Genomic DNA, 15,082 nt, shown 5'->3' on the forward strand with positions numbered 1-15,082 from the left:
AAAGGGAGGGGAAAAGGGAGGGGAGAGGAGGCAAAGGGATGGGAGGGAAGCCTGAAGTACATTCACAACATGACTAAGGTAACTGGTGTACTTGAAAACAGGCAAAATACTCGTTACAAAAGTGCATAATCAAGGTGCACAAATAAACTTAATTATGTAGACTTCTAGGGAAATGGAAGGCAGAACACTTTGGGCATCTCACCTCTTCAGACATCTCACTTTCTCTTCTCTGCTTATATGCTATGTCAGAACAATGGGATGAATAAGCATTAAAGCTCTCTTTCTGTCCCTGACAAAGGAATACATATTTCATAACTTCAGAAAAGGAGAGATATTTAATCTGTCTGTTTCAGCTTCAGTAGAATCATAGAATCATAGAATCAGCAAGGTTGGAAAAGACCTACAAGATCATCCAGTCCAACCATCCACCTACCACCAATATAACCCCGCTAAACCATGTCTCTCAACACAATGTCTAATCATTCCTTGAACACCTCCAGGGATGGTGACTCCACCACCTCCCTGGGCAGCCCATTCCAGCTCATGACCACTCGTTCAGAAAAGTAGTATTTCCTAACGTCCAGCCTGAATCTCCCCTGGCGCAACTTGAGTCCAGTAGCTTGTGGAAATAAGTTTCCTGTCCAAATCCTTGTTTGTCAACTGTCAGAAAGTCTGTCATGCTATTTTTCCTTGTATGGGGTAGATAAAACACTATCTCCTTACTGGTGTAATGGAAACTTTACTCTTGATACTAAGAACAAGTTGTATAGTTAAACATCTACCAGACAAATTTTGGAATTTCTTTAAAATTACTTAGACTGTCTGCATCAAATAATGGTGTTTTCCTGTGCTTTTGGAGGAAGTCTGTTTGTCTGTTTTTCTTACAGATTTATCTGTCCACTCATTGCTGAAGTATTAACAGGTCTGTGATTTTTCCATCCTGACCATTTCTGGATGGAAATCCTCACTGGATTTCATGAAGATTCTGACATTCCTCTTTTGGTAGTATTAAATCTCTGACCTTAAGCAGAGAAGCATTGATGACCATGGAGTTTATGAATAAATAAGGGTGCTCACTGGAGGATTTGTAACATTAACACTCATGTTATCATGACCTAAGGAAGGTGGCAGCTCTCTTCCATGCCAGAAGGAAATTTTGCCTCATTCATTTTCATATGAGGTGAACATACAGACCACTGACACCTCTTCTCAGGAGGAAGGGATGTAATATCTTCAGAGGTTTGAGTAGAAAGACTTATTTTTAAATCTGACACTGCCTTAGAAAGACATGAAACAGAAACAAGAGTATTAATGTTATTGTAACTAGCTGATGTAAATGCTAACGCTTACACTGTTTCATTTAGAGGCTTTGTATGAGTTGGTGGCAGCATCAGTGAGGGGCTGAACAACATGTTGCTGCCAGTCTAACTAGTTTCACTCCATCAAAAGAGAAAATTGAGTAGACTATTCCTACACCGTGGAAAGACAGAAGAGGTCCAGCTCACTGAGTGTGGAGAGCTTTCCTGTGGGCATGACTATGAGGAGACATTTTTTAGTGTCACTGCTTCTGGCTCCATGTTCTGCTTTGTGTGAACTGTGGCAATCTAGAATGTTTTCACTTTGGACCTGGGTAGTTAGCACTTCTTCAATTACTTCATTACTATGAGTTATTATTCACATTCAGGTTTTAAGACTTCTTTTTTTTCTCCCTTCTCACCCTCTTTTTTCATATGCTTTCACCTACAGTTTCTTGACAGAAAGAAAAAAATGTGCAAATAAGAGAAAGTTTTCTTGAGCAGAGGAAAAGATAGAAGGAACTATTTTATCAAAAGGCAAAAGCTACTTAAGGCATTTGGAAGCAAATGCATTTTGTTTCTATCAAATTTGTTCAATATTTTAGTAAATCTACAAAGTGTCTATTATTTTCTTGATTATATGGAAATAGATGCTCAAACTATAATTCAGAGAATAAATCTCACAATTGTGATTGTTATGAAAATAAAATGCAATGTGTTTTACATTTCTTATCCTTAAAAATCTTTGTGTTCTTGTACATTGAAGAAATCAGAAAGATTTATTTGAGACTCATATGTTCTAATATAAAATGGTTTCCCCTGGAGTTCAAAACAGAGGAAATAATCTGGAAGTATCTCTATATATAGCTTCACAGTGGTTTAGCCCATATTTATAGATAATTCTGGACAAATAAAATGAAATCTTGCAACACATTCTAGAGGTTGGAGCAAGAAAACAATTCCAATATCAAAAAGAATGCCTGGAATTATGGACTCAAGAAGCAAGATTTCTTATAGAGGAGGACCTGCTTCTCGAGTAGTACCAATGACATGTTGCTGTTCCATTTTCATTGAACTAATGGTTAACTTAAAAAAAATGGCAGATTCACCTCTTTGGTGTTGCAGGTGAAGTGAGAAGTGATCACATTTTCCTGCCTAAATTACCAAGTTTGAATTCCATGTAGCTTTGGTGACCTGCGGCTCTCCCGCCAATTACAGGTCTGGTTCAGACACATCATCTTATGGAACAGTGATTCTTTAAATTCTAAATTAAAGAGGTATTTTCTGAAAAAAGGAATTGTCCCACATGGCTCCTCTGAAAAACTGCACTTTGAAAGAGCTTGCAGTATATTTTCTAAGAATACTATTTAAACAAATCTCTTTTGTGTTTATAAGAATGTGGAAATTGAGAACAAAAATACCAAATAATCCATCATGCTACCCTAGAAAAATGTCAGGTTCTAAGTCTCACACATCATCAAATCAATGACACCAACTGTCTCTTGAGTTCCAGGAGTTTTATAGGCCCAGAGATATGTTATGAATTTCTGTGCAAAGAAATTGGGAAGTTAAACACAGGAAATAGCATAACCAGAGGATCAGTATAATCAATATTTTTCATTGTCATGTCTCCTATCTCTGCAGAGCCTTTTATTATGGCTGAAGACAGCAAAAACCAAACAATATTTTCTCTAACGTATTTCTATCCGAACTTCTTGCAGTGGATTTCAAAATATGCATAAACTGGGGGAAAATCACTATGCATCTTTCACAAAGAATATGTTAGTATCTCTCCCCCAGCATAAGAAATCAAGCAAAGGAGGCAGGAAACTGGCATGGTTGAACAAGGACCTGCCAGTTAAACTGTGGGAAAAGAGGGTCATGGAAGTAAGGGTGCAGGGTCTGGAAAGAATACAGTGATGGTGTTTAGATGTGCAGAGATAGGTTCAGGAAAGACAAGGTGTACGAGGAACTGAACTTGGTGGGGAATGTGAAAAATAAGAAGAAGGGATTCTGCATGTACATTGGTCAGAAGAGATGGACCAAGGAGAATGTATCCCTTCTGATAAATGAAAATGGAGAACTGGTTTCAACAGACATGGAGAAGGTTGAGGTACTCAACAAGTTCTTTGCTTCAGTCTATACTGACAGTCAGGTTTCCTACATCTCTCACATCCCTGAATCTTTGGGTGAGGTCAAGGGAGCGAAGTCCCTCCTGAAAGAGAAGAGGAAGTCTAAAACCACCTCATGAGACTGAATATGTACAAGTTTATGGGGCCAGATGACAGGCATCCCATGGACTGAAGGAACTGGTTGATGTGGCTGCCAAGCCACTATCCATCACATTTCAGAAGTCATCGCTGTCAGATGAAGTACCCAGTGAACTACAGATGAAGTACCCAGGTAACTACAGACCTCTGAGCCTCATCTCTGTGCCTGCAATATCATGGAGCAGATTCTCCTGGAAGCTATGTTAAGGAACATGAAAGATGAGGAGGTGTTCTGAGACAGCCCGCATGGCTTCACCAAAGGCAGATTATCCCTGACCAATCTGGTGACCTTCTACAATGGAGTGACAGCATCTGTGGACAAAGGACTGGCAACTGATGCTATCTACCTGGGCTTGTGCAGGTCTTTCACATGGTCCCACACCACATTCTTATCTCGAAATTGGAGAGATATGGATTTGAAGGGTGGACTATTCGATGGATAAAGAATTGGTTTGATAGTCATAGCCAGAGAGGTTATGGTCAGTGTCTCAATGTTCCAGGAGAAGACTGGTGACGAGTGGTACCCCCAGAGGTCTGCCTTGGGACCAGTGCTCTTTAACAGTCGTGGCACTTGTGATCTTTAGCATCTTAATCAGATGGGAGAGGGATCAACTGCACACTCTGCAAGTTTGCAAACTTTAAGCTGAGTGGTGTGGTTGATACAACAGAACGAAGAGATGCCATCCAAAGGGACCTGGATAAGCTAGAGAAGTGAGCCCACGTGAACCTAATGAGGTTCAACAAGTTATTCTATGATCTTAATTTCAACTAAAGAAGCACACCATGGAGGTGTTAAATGACGTTGTTTAAAAGAAACAAAGAATTACTTCTTATAATTTGTCCTAGATGTAAAAATCTTGTCCAAATTAACAGTGGTTCTTCAAACAAGAGACATTTATATGAACCTGTATTTATCTAATGTCTATCTCAGAGTCTCTCTGCATTAGTTCTAAAGGAAAACTTGAAAATAGCATTTCATTATGAGATACACTGTTACATATTTACCTTCAGAACATGTATCTGATGTGGAGGACTACTGTCCCCATTAACGGGGAGAACAAAATATAAAGTGAAATTAAGTCCATTTCTGTAGCTTGAGATAAAGGGATACTGTCTTAACACCAGTTAAAACAACCCTGTGATTTACAGGGGAGAATTTTCCATTGTGCTCTTGAGGAAGAGGTGATTAAAAAAACCCTTTTCTTTCAGTTATCCAGAACATTGTACTCTGAATTTGTACAGATGCTTTTGAAGAGACAGTCTTGCAGTTTCAATTGCCAGCACTATTAACACAGGATGTGCTGGCCTTATTTATACTATATTAAAAAGTCTCTGGGAACATCACTAAGACCTGGAACTCAACTATTAGTACTGTTAAAAATGCTGCACTTGTTGCGGATGACTTTTCACCAAGACCAACCAGTACTTGTGTCAGACAACTCTCAGCACAGTGTAATAGTTCAGGTCAAGGATCACATCCACTAGATGGGCAGGAGTGTTGATCTGCTTGAGGGCAGAAAGGCCCTGCAGGTGGATCTGGATAGGCAGGTTCAGTGGGCTGCATCCAGTTGTGTGGAACTTATGGATCTGACAAATTTTGGAAAGTAAAGGAGTTTGATATTGTGAACTATTCTGGGCTGTGTCAGTTGACCATAAGCTAGAGAACAGCACAAATTGCAAACAAAGGTATGCTACTAATTCCAGTTCAGTAATGCCGGTTTTACCACTAGCCAGTAACACAAGCATCATGATTGGGCCGAGGAAGCAGAACATATGGACAAAAGCCAATATCAGTGTACTCCTGGACACCTTTTCAAAGCATTTCTGCTCTGTGGCTCCCCTGTGTTTCTGTTTTCACTAGAGATGTCTCCCCCACATTTACCAGGCATCCATTCACTTCATTGTTTCAGAAATACCTTTGGTCAGTGAGTCCCCTGAAGACACCGTTTGTTTCTTCCCTGAATAAATTGTAACATCTTCATGCCCTCTTGAAATCAGTGAGTTGATGGCCCCTTCTTCACACTCCTTCCATTCAGTTATACCAGGAAGAAAACTGCTTAAAGTGCTCCAGGTATGTGTTTAAGCATGTATCAGATAACAATTGGCAAGACAACTTTGCACCTAAGAAGAACTCATCATCCAGAGCACTAAATCATTGATGTAAATCCACCTGTTGTATCCTAGATTAATTTTTGGAGCCAGGTCACTTCTCATTTTCCGTCTCTAATCAAATCTTCTTACATTTTCCTAGTAAACATTTAGAATCATAGAATCATTTACATTGGAAAACAACCTCAAGATCATCAAGTAAAATTACCACCTAACACTACAAAGACCAGCACCCACTAAACCATGTCTCTAAGCACTAGCACCACATCTACACGTCTTAAATGTCTCAAGGGATGGTAATTCCACCACTTCCCTGGGCAGCCTAACCAATCCTGCTGTGAATAAACTTTTCCTGATATCTAAACTAAAGATGCCCGGCACAACTTTAGGCCATTTCCTTGTATCTTGTCACTTGTCACCTGAGAAAAAGACACCAACATGTACATCATCACAACCTCCTTTCAGGTAGTTATGGAGAACTATGAGGTCTTCTTTCAGTCTCCTTTTCTTAAAACTAAACAACCTCAGTTCCCTCAGCAGCTCCTCATTTGTCTTGTTTTCTAGTGCATTCACCAGCTTTGTTTCTCTTCTCTGAACACACTCCAGCATCTCAATATCTTTCTTGTACTAAAGGGCCCAAAACTGCATGCAGTGCTCACAGTGCTGTCTCACCATGACCGAGTACAGAGTGACAGTCATTTGCCTAATGCTGCTGGCCACATTATTTCTGATGCAGGCCAGGATGCCATTGGTGTTCTTGGCCACCTGGGCACACTGCTGGCTCACATTCAGCTGACTGCTGACTAATACCCCTAAGTCCTGGTCTGCTGGACAGCTTGCCTGCAACTCCTGCTGCATGGGGTTATTGTGACTCAAGTGCACTACTCAGCATTTAGCCTTGTTGAGTTCCACACGACTGGATGCAGCCCACTGAACCTGCCTATCCAGATCCATCTGCAGGGCCTTTCTGCCCTCAAGCAGATCAACAATCCTGCCCATCTAGGGGTTGTCTGCAAACTGAACCCTGGTGAACACTACTGGTGACCAGCCGCCAGTCAAATTTAACTCCATTCACAATGACCCTCTGGGTCCAGCTATCCAGCCAGTCTTTCACCCAGCAAACAGTACACCCACCTAAGCCATAAGCAGTCAGTTTCTCCATGAGAATATATCAGCAGACAGTAACAAACGCTTTGCTGAAGTCCAAGCAAACAACATGCATAGTTGTTCTTTTGTCCACCAAGAGTGTCATTTTATCATAGAAGGAGATTAGGTCAGTCAAGCCAGACTTGCGTTCATAAAGCCATGCTGATTGGGTCTGATTTAGCTTGGATTTTTAATTATTTCTACTCTAGAAGCAAAACATGGGTTTATAGATGTTATTGTCCTGATTTATCATAAATTACACTTACAGAAAGAACCTTTTCAGGTTAAAAAAAAGTATGTTGCTTTTATTTATATTAAAATATATCTTTCCTATGGTCATTAAGTGAATTATATTGCTTGAGGTAAAGCATACTCAAGGATCTAAACATAAATAAAACCAGGTACATTACAATTACTATCATGATGTTTATCACTGATGGAGCTTATATGATTGCAGAACTATATAAAAATCTTTAGGGATTACCTTTGCTTAATGGTGTTCTTCCCTTTCACTCACCATCCATTTCTTATTGCAAACATCTGCTTGGAAATAAAAAGGGTTTTATATTTCCCTGGGACATACTTGGCTCTACAAGAACATTGTTCTTTTTATTTAAGAAATACTTAAGTTTAATCAAGTTTTTAATTCCAGAAATATTACAGCCACTCATATTGAATGACTTGCAACTCTAATCTATATATTTTAAAATGTCATTAATGAAAAAGAATAATATAATAGCTATTGTTGGATTCCATAGCATAAAATGAACTTTTTTACTTTCTCTTTTGATTAGTGCTCTGGCATTTATTCAGTGACTTGGCCTTGTTCATTTTAGCCTTGGTGCAACAATAATAACAAATGAACCCTATTACACTTGCTGTTTATTTACTTCTGTTCTGATGCTAGGAACTCTTCAGTTCATCTTGTAAATTACAGCTAATATAAAAAAAGAAATATCTCCATATGAATAAAACAAAACAGGCTCCTTATAATCTTTACAATAAACTTTCTTTTTAAATAAATCTAAGGGTTTGAGGGAAAAGAAAATTATGCGTTTGCACTCACACTGATGAACGCACAAATTATATACCGTATTTTACTTATTAATGTGCACCAGTAAAATTCATGGCATGCTGTTTTACAGGCAGTAAAATACTTTTTCCAGATGTGGTTTCATAACTCTCCAAAGACTATCATAGTTATCATAAGATTTATGGAGGATAATTTATTAATCACATTTTTTTAACTTTGGAAATCTGTTTAGTAAGATGAAAGAGAGCTTTAAAATAAGTCATTTTAACCAAATGTGGATGGTATTATGATATCAGGTTACCCCTTTTGTTCAAATTATTTTTAATGACTTTATTTGTTTTATAGCCTCCACAAGTCAGTACCAACTTGGTGGTAATGATATATCCGACAAATCTCTAACATTTTGAAAACCAGTAAGGAAACTTTTTCTACTACACTGAATTAATTGAGTTGTGCTATACCATTATTATAGTTTATTTAGAGATATCTAAGCTACTTATTTTTAAAAGATTTGAAGGATACAAAGCTTATAAAAACTCTGCCTAACTATTTTAACTCTGCTTCCTTAATGAAAGTCTGTAAGTGGATCATATGCATAAAACAATGCATAAATGTACAAATGCTGATTTAAAATCTGTATTTTATTATCCAGTTTTTGCTGTTCAAACAAGTTTCCTTAATCTGATGTGAAAATTAAAGTCAAGATTCTTGAAGCTAATTCATGCACAGATGACCTGATCCAAAATACAACAAGGTTAGGGAAAATCATTTTCTCAACTTTTGTAACATTTGAGTCAGACCTAGAGAGTTAATTGTTTTCAGCACCTGGGAAACTTTTCCATGCTGGATCAGTTCTCCCACTGGTACCCTCATCTGAACTATGTGAAAAGCAACAAATACATATAGCCTGTATATTGGATTTGTGAACAACATCCCAGATTGTATTGGCTGAAGTTCAACTCCCTACAAACAGGCTTTTAGGGCCTGGTGATTTTCCGTGGTGCCCTGCTAGGCCCAGTCCCAGTGCTGGGATTCCATCTCACCCAACATGGACACAGCATCCCAAAGCTGGACGTCCCAGTGTCGGGGGCCTTGGGTACACCCTAAACCGCAACAGCAATCCCAAAGCAAGACATTCCTGCAAAGCTAAAGAAATCCAACCACGTGACTGACTTACATATCAGAATTTGAAGCAGACATTCTACATACATGTGCTATTATAGTTCTAAAAAATAACAAAGGCATTCTTGACTAAATATAGACTGCTTTACAGAGGTTTGCATCCAAGGTAGTAACTGCTGTCTGCCTTTGTGCTCAATAGAGAAAAATAAAAATTTTCTAAGAATAATTCATCTGGCCCATTTCAGATATTATTTAGAATGAGGATGATTTGTTCTCTGCAAGAGTCCATTTTTCTTTATTGATCATCTAAGACTTGGAAAACTAGTTGAAACTTAGATGTATACTTTATAGATGTCTAAATTTGAGTTATTTAATCCCAAAGTCTGTCTTAAAATAATTTCCTACTGATTCAAAGATGTTCATAATTTCACCATGTCAAGGTTTAATCAGGCTTGCAAAAGGAAAGTACACCTTTTCAAACGAAGTGCTTTGATTTCATGATGTTCTTTCTTTCTTTCATATCTCATCCTTGCCAAACTAATTTCCTTTAAAACAGTAAACACATGCAAACCATTTTAGCAATATTTACAATATAAAATTTAATAAAAATAGTACTTTAAAATATTTTTATGATTTTTGAGAAGTTCCAACAACATAGCTAGAAAGTCTGATATGGTATCTCAGATAATAATGAGACAGCAACATACTGTTCTAATCTTTCATACAGTATTAAATGTTATTTACAGTGTAACATGTTATTTATGGTGTTATTTCTTACTTCCAACTGATACTGAAGGAGCTGAAAGGCAGTTCACAGTCTCTAACAGCAAATTCACACAAAGCTTTATATTCTGTGAAATTCTTCTCAATATTGGTACAAAGAATATTGGAAAGATATTTTTTTGAGACCTCTACAAAAACTGGGAATGCTTCTGGCACTTAGCCATTTTTTTTCTTGACAATTAGCTCAATAATTAAAGTTCACTTTTAGTTTGTATTATGAAAATGTGTACTTATCTTGAGAGAGCATGTTTTTCAGAGGCCCCACAGGCACCACAATTCTTCAGAAACATTAAAATATCACAATCTTACTACTTATTTATGGTTCCTATTTTGCAGCTTCTTTTATATCATAATAATGGCTAGAAAAACTTTGTTCAAATGAATTCTGGCATATTGTATTTCTCAAAAACAAAGGAAAGGAGAAAATACTAAAGATCACATGATGATAATTCCTTCTTCATCCTTTCTCATAGTCAAGCTCTTACTAAATTTTAACATTCCTTATCTCTGTTCCAGACAAGATTTGTTTGTTTGTTTTTATTTTTGGGCATAACACCAAATACTATCAAAGAGTAAAACAGAATAAAACTGAGGCTTATCCTGAAGTCCCTGTTTCTGTACATTCCAAGACATCCTGTATGAGAATATGAAACATATGACCACTATGAAGAGTACAGTTGTCTTGCTATAAGAAGGTTAAGAAGAGCAAAGGATTCCTCTGTTTTTCACACTTCATAAATATTACAGCCCATAAAAAAATAATGTTGCTCTCCCATTTTGAGCCATTTGCTAATTTCAGTTTGAAAGTGTCTCTTACAGTACTGATTAAAAAAATAATTAGTTTGTAAAAGAGATAACAGTGGCTAACGCAGGTGCAGAAAATCATTCCTATTAATGCAGAAAATAAATGAATCAGTAGCTTCCAACAGATACAGAGGGAGTTAAAAAACATTCCCTCCCTATACACTCATCTAGGATTTACAGCATTATTCTACCTCGCTACGTAATCCTACTATCATATTCATTATCCTAACTCTCCAAAGCCTCAGGATACAATCTGTTCACTAGGAAGATAAGGGTGAAGAGGTAAGGCTCTCAAGCATAGCATCTGCCTCAAGCTGAAACAGTTCACAGTGAGTCCCAGTGCTCAGGAATGGAATCCTGTCACCCTCCCAGGGCCTTCGGGTCACCACCGTGGCACAATTCTGATCTTCCTCAAACAGATGAGGCAGGGGTTTAGAGGAGATGGACACATCCTGTCCCACAGCAAGAAGGAGAGATGGTCCCTACAGAGGCATCTGTCTGCTTTTCCCAGGGTCACCGCCCATCCTATTGCTGGCAAAAGAACAGGCACAGGTGCCTTCATCTTCTCTGCCCCACGGCTGACCACAACCTCATTTCTCTTTGTCACATGTTGTCCTGAAGAACCCACTCTGCTCCCACACCCCAAACCTGGCTATGTTGTACAAAGACCTCCAGCAAGCTGGGCAATCTGTGCTGTCTCCAAAAGCCTCACGTGGAAGGCCGGCCTCACATCTCTGCTCTCAGTACCTGGAGGGCCATCCTAGTCCTCTCCTGTCCTCCAAAAGGCACCAGCAGAGGTGACCACATTGCCTGTGCAAGGACGTATGAGCAGTGAGCAGGAAATCAAGCTCCTCCACAGGAAAGAAGGGATGCCCATGAGCTCATTTTGAGGGACATGTTTACTGGGAGAGCTCCTGTTCCTTGGTGATCCTGGCAGCGATCTGCTGCTCGCTGGATCCATATCCCTAACTGGGTCTTGCTGCTCCTGGAAAACAGCAAGGGAAAAGGAAATTCACACTGGGCTGGGGCTGGGGCTGAGACAAAGAAGGTGCAGCTGTTATTTGAACTTCCAAGTAACAGCACACAGACTGGCTCCACATGAGCAACAGCAACCAGCATCCTTGGGTGCCCAGGGCTCCTCCCATTCTGATTCAGTCCTTTGCTGTCCCCTTGCTTGCCTGGCACCATGTCTTGAAGGTGACTGTTGCTCACACTGCGAAAATCTCAGCCCAAAATGCCACTAAGTCCTGACCCTTTGCCTCTTAAGATGATTGGGCCTTTCCCCAGGAGTCATGAGCAACCTCCTCATCCCAAGGTGAGACTCTGCTTTCCATGCCTGGTCCTATCCCTCTGGGGCTCCTCACATCACTTCTTCCTGATTTTGGAATTGTGCTTTGCCTGCACCAGGAGCTTGGCCCACATCCTCTGTAGGCAAAGGAGGACGGGAATGAGACAACTGCAGCAGCAGAATGGCAGAAGTGATGTCTCTGGTGCTGGGCTCCTGTGCGTGGCTGATGCATGTTTGGATAACAGCTGTGTTCATCATGGTAGAGTCCCATTATGGGCCTGCTGGGACAGAAGCCTCTTCTGCTTGTCTGGAGGGATTGGAACCACATACTGGTACACATGGACCTCCTCTGGCTGCTGGGCAGCAGCAGCAGGAGTCTGTTTCTGGCCTTGCTCCCTTTTGGCTCCATCTCCAGATGGAAGCTTCTCTCCCACTGTCCCATCTCCTCCTGTGCCTGGTGCTGCAGCCTCAGCTGGAACTGAAGTCTGGGCATCTTCACCACCAAGGCACACTGTGGCATGGGGCTTTGCTGAATGTTTCCACAGGGGCTGTGGACTCTTGCTGTGGGCCAGGGGGCTGCACTGCCATCTTCCTGGTACAAGTGTGCCTGTCCCAGCACTGGAAAAGCGAGCAGTAGGGCAGCACAGCGTGCCTCTGTGGAGGAGGTTGGCAGTCCTGTAGCTCCCAGACAGGCTCTGAGAGCTTCTTGTAGGAAGCCAGAACCTTCTCTGGTAGCCTAAAGCACCGCTGTATCTGCGTTTTTACCATGTGCTGCTGCAGCTGCCTTTTCACAGCCTCATCCAGGAATCACTGCTCCCACATCATGGGAACAACCTCCACACTGAGCTCTGATGGTCACTGAGGCGTTTGAGGAGCCGAGCTTTCTTGCAGAGGCCCCATTCCACATACTGGTAGGCCCGCTTCCTTGTTAAGGCTTGTTAAAGTATAAGGTCCATTCTCCTCATTTGCAGAGTTACTTGTAGTATAAACAGCAGTCATAAAATTGTGAGAGGAAAAAAAAAAACTGTTTAGAATTTTGTATAAACCAAAACCTCAGAGAAAAAGAAAACCTGTTAGCAGGTTTCTTTTCTGAATTTATCATACAGGAGTCCTACCAGAAGGACATGTCTTGTCTCTGAAATTGGCCCATCATCACATTGTAGTTTTTCTGTTGAATTTTATCCAATAACTTGCCAATTGCTAGAGAGTGGCTTGAGAGATTTCCAGTGCACATGTTTGTTTGTTTGTTTGTTTGTTTGTTTGTTTGTTTTAATTATTTAATAAGAATTCAAGAGCAAATAAAGGCATAGAGTGACAATGAAAGAAACAATTTTCAACAACATCTCCAATTATGTATAACCCCTTCTGCATGCCATGTTTTTTCCACATGCAGATAGTGGGAACTGGTCTCAGTGACAGCATGTGTACGTGCAGAAAGCTTCAAAGTGCTTGAAACATGTAACCTGTCTTTTTGTAGTCTTAGAAATGGCAGAAGTGTGACACAGCTGGAAGAATCCTCAGATGTTTACAATGTTAAACAAAAATTATTATGTATGCATGCACATATACTATAGAAAAGATCTAATGATTGGTATCATTTTATAAACTTTTCGTTTTCTTACCCCAAAGGCTGATACCAGGAACAGCTGATTTTATGTGACAGGTATGAAGCTGGAGGAAGACCAAAAAGCACTGTTTTCACATTAGATTCACTATCAAAAACTGAGTTCAGAAGTTGCCAAAATCTGCAGCATAAACTACCACCAAAAGAAAGAGGGCAGCTTTTCCATAGGTCTAGCTGCTTCTTATTACCTGTTATTCCAGGAATTTGATGGAGACAGTTTCCAGCCTGCCTCCATAGGCTAGTAATCCTTACCAAGGGCAAGTCCTGCTGGGACTGGAAGATGTCTGTATCCATGAAAAGAAAGTTCACTGCATCTGGAAATTACCAGTAGGCAGCAAAGGCAATACTAAAAGAAAAAAGCATGATTGAAAGAGCATGAGTGAAAGATGGGAAAAGGATGAAGGAGACAGAGTGAGGAGGAAAAGCAAATCGCGTAGAGACTAGTAGGGAAAAGAAAGCAGAAGTCCATCCTTCTATTAGTTTGGATCTCACAAAAAAAATGAAGGGGATTCCTTGATCATGTTTTAGTACAGTGGATATGAATCCTATGTGAAGAAAAAGGACTGAAATAAGCTGAATAAAAATGCTACTCAAGAGATACTACTGGCTTTCTGTTTGCCAAATAAGCTACCTTTCCCCATCATTTCTGGTTTGTCAGGCTGTCTTGGCCTACCTGATGCAGACCAGTGTCACTCCCACTTTTGGATCCTGCCCCACAGGTGAACCATTTCACAAGACTCTGAAATACAAATTTCCTTGCATGAAACACAGCTATTGTTTAAGATTTCAGAGCAACAATTAGAGGGCAGGAAATTAAGAATCATGTCTCCACTTCAAACAGCTAATTATACATGTGTTGATCTAGTGTTAAACTTTTCTGTTATCACTGACTAAACAATCTTATGTATCTTGCCTGAGCTGAAGTTTTCTATGGCTTCATCTTGGGCAGCAGACTGTGTTATGCAGAAATGGGAGAGAGCCTTATTTGAAACCAGCCGTGCCTTGCTTTCCTTTAAACTCTGCTTGCAGTCTGCTTGCCAGACATCAGGTTTCTTTCAGTCAGGATGGCACATGACATATCTAGGAATGCAAGGAAGCTTTAATGTCACCTTGGATAAGTATCATAAACTAGCAATAAGATCCCTCCAAGCAAAGGAGAACTAGAGCCAATAATTTCAGTAGCAATATCCTGTATTTTACTAATAGGGGATACAAAAACCCAGCACCAATTTTTTTCATCTCAAAGTCCAGAATTTCTTGATTGTTCTTGTTCTCCAGTGTCTTCCCACAATAACCTACTTGTGAGCAGAAAAAAGCTTAGATAGCATAGATTCACTATCCTAGTAAAACTAAGATGCAGTCTTAAAGGCTGTTCTATCAATTGTCTCAGAAATCTCAACTCACACAAATCCCTACGCCCCATGACGGGATGCATCCACAAGTGCTGAGGGAGCTGGCAGAAGTGATTTCCAAACAATACTCTATCATCTTTGAAAGATCTTGGAAAATAGGAGAGGTGCCTGAGGACTGGAGTTTAAAAACTCTAGTATTAAAAAAAGGCAAGAAGGTGGACCCAGGCAATGACAGCCCAGTCAGCCTCACCATCAT

Source organism: Numida meleagris, chromosome 3, assembly GCF_002078875.1.
Source record: "Numida meleagris isolate 19003 breed g44 Domestic line chromosome 3, NumMel1.0, whole genome shotgun sequence".
NCBI classification, from domain to species: Eukaryota; Metazoa; Chordata; class Aves; order Galliformes; family Numididae; genus Numida; species Numida meleagris.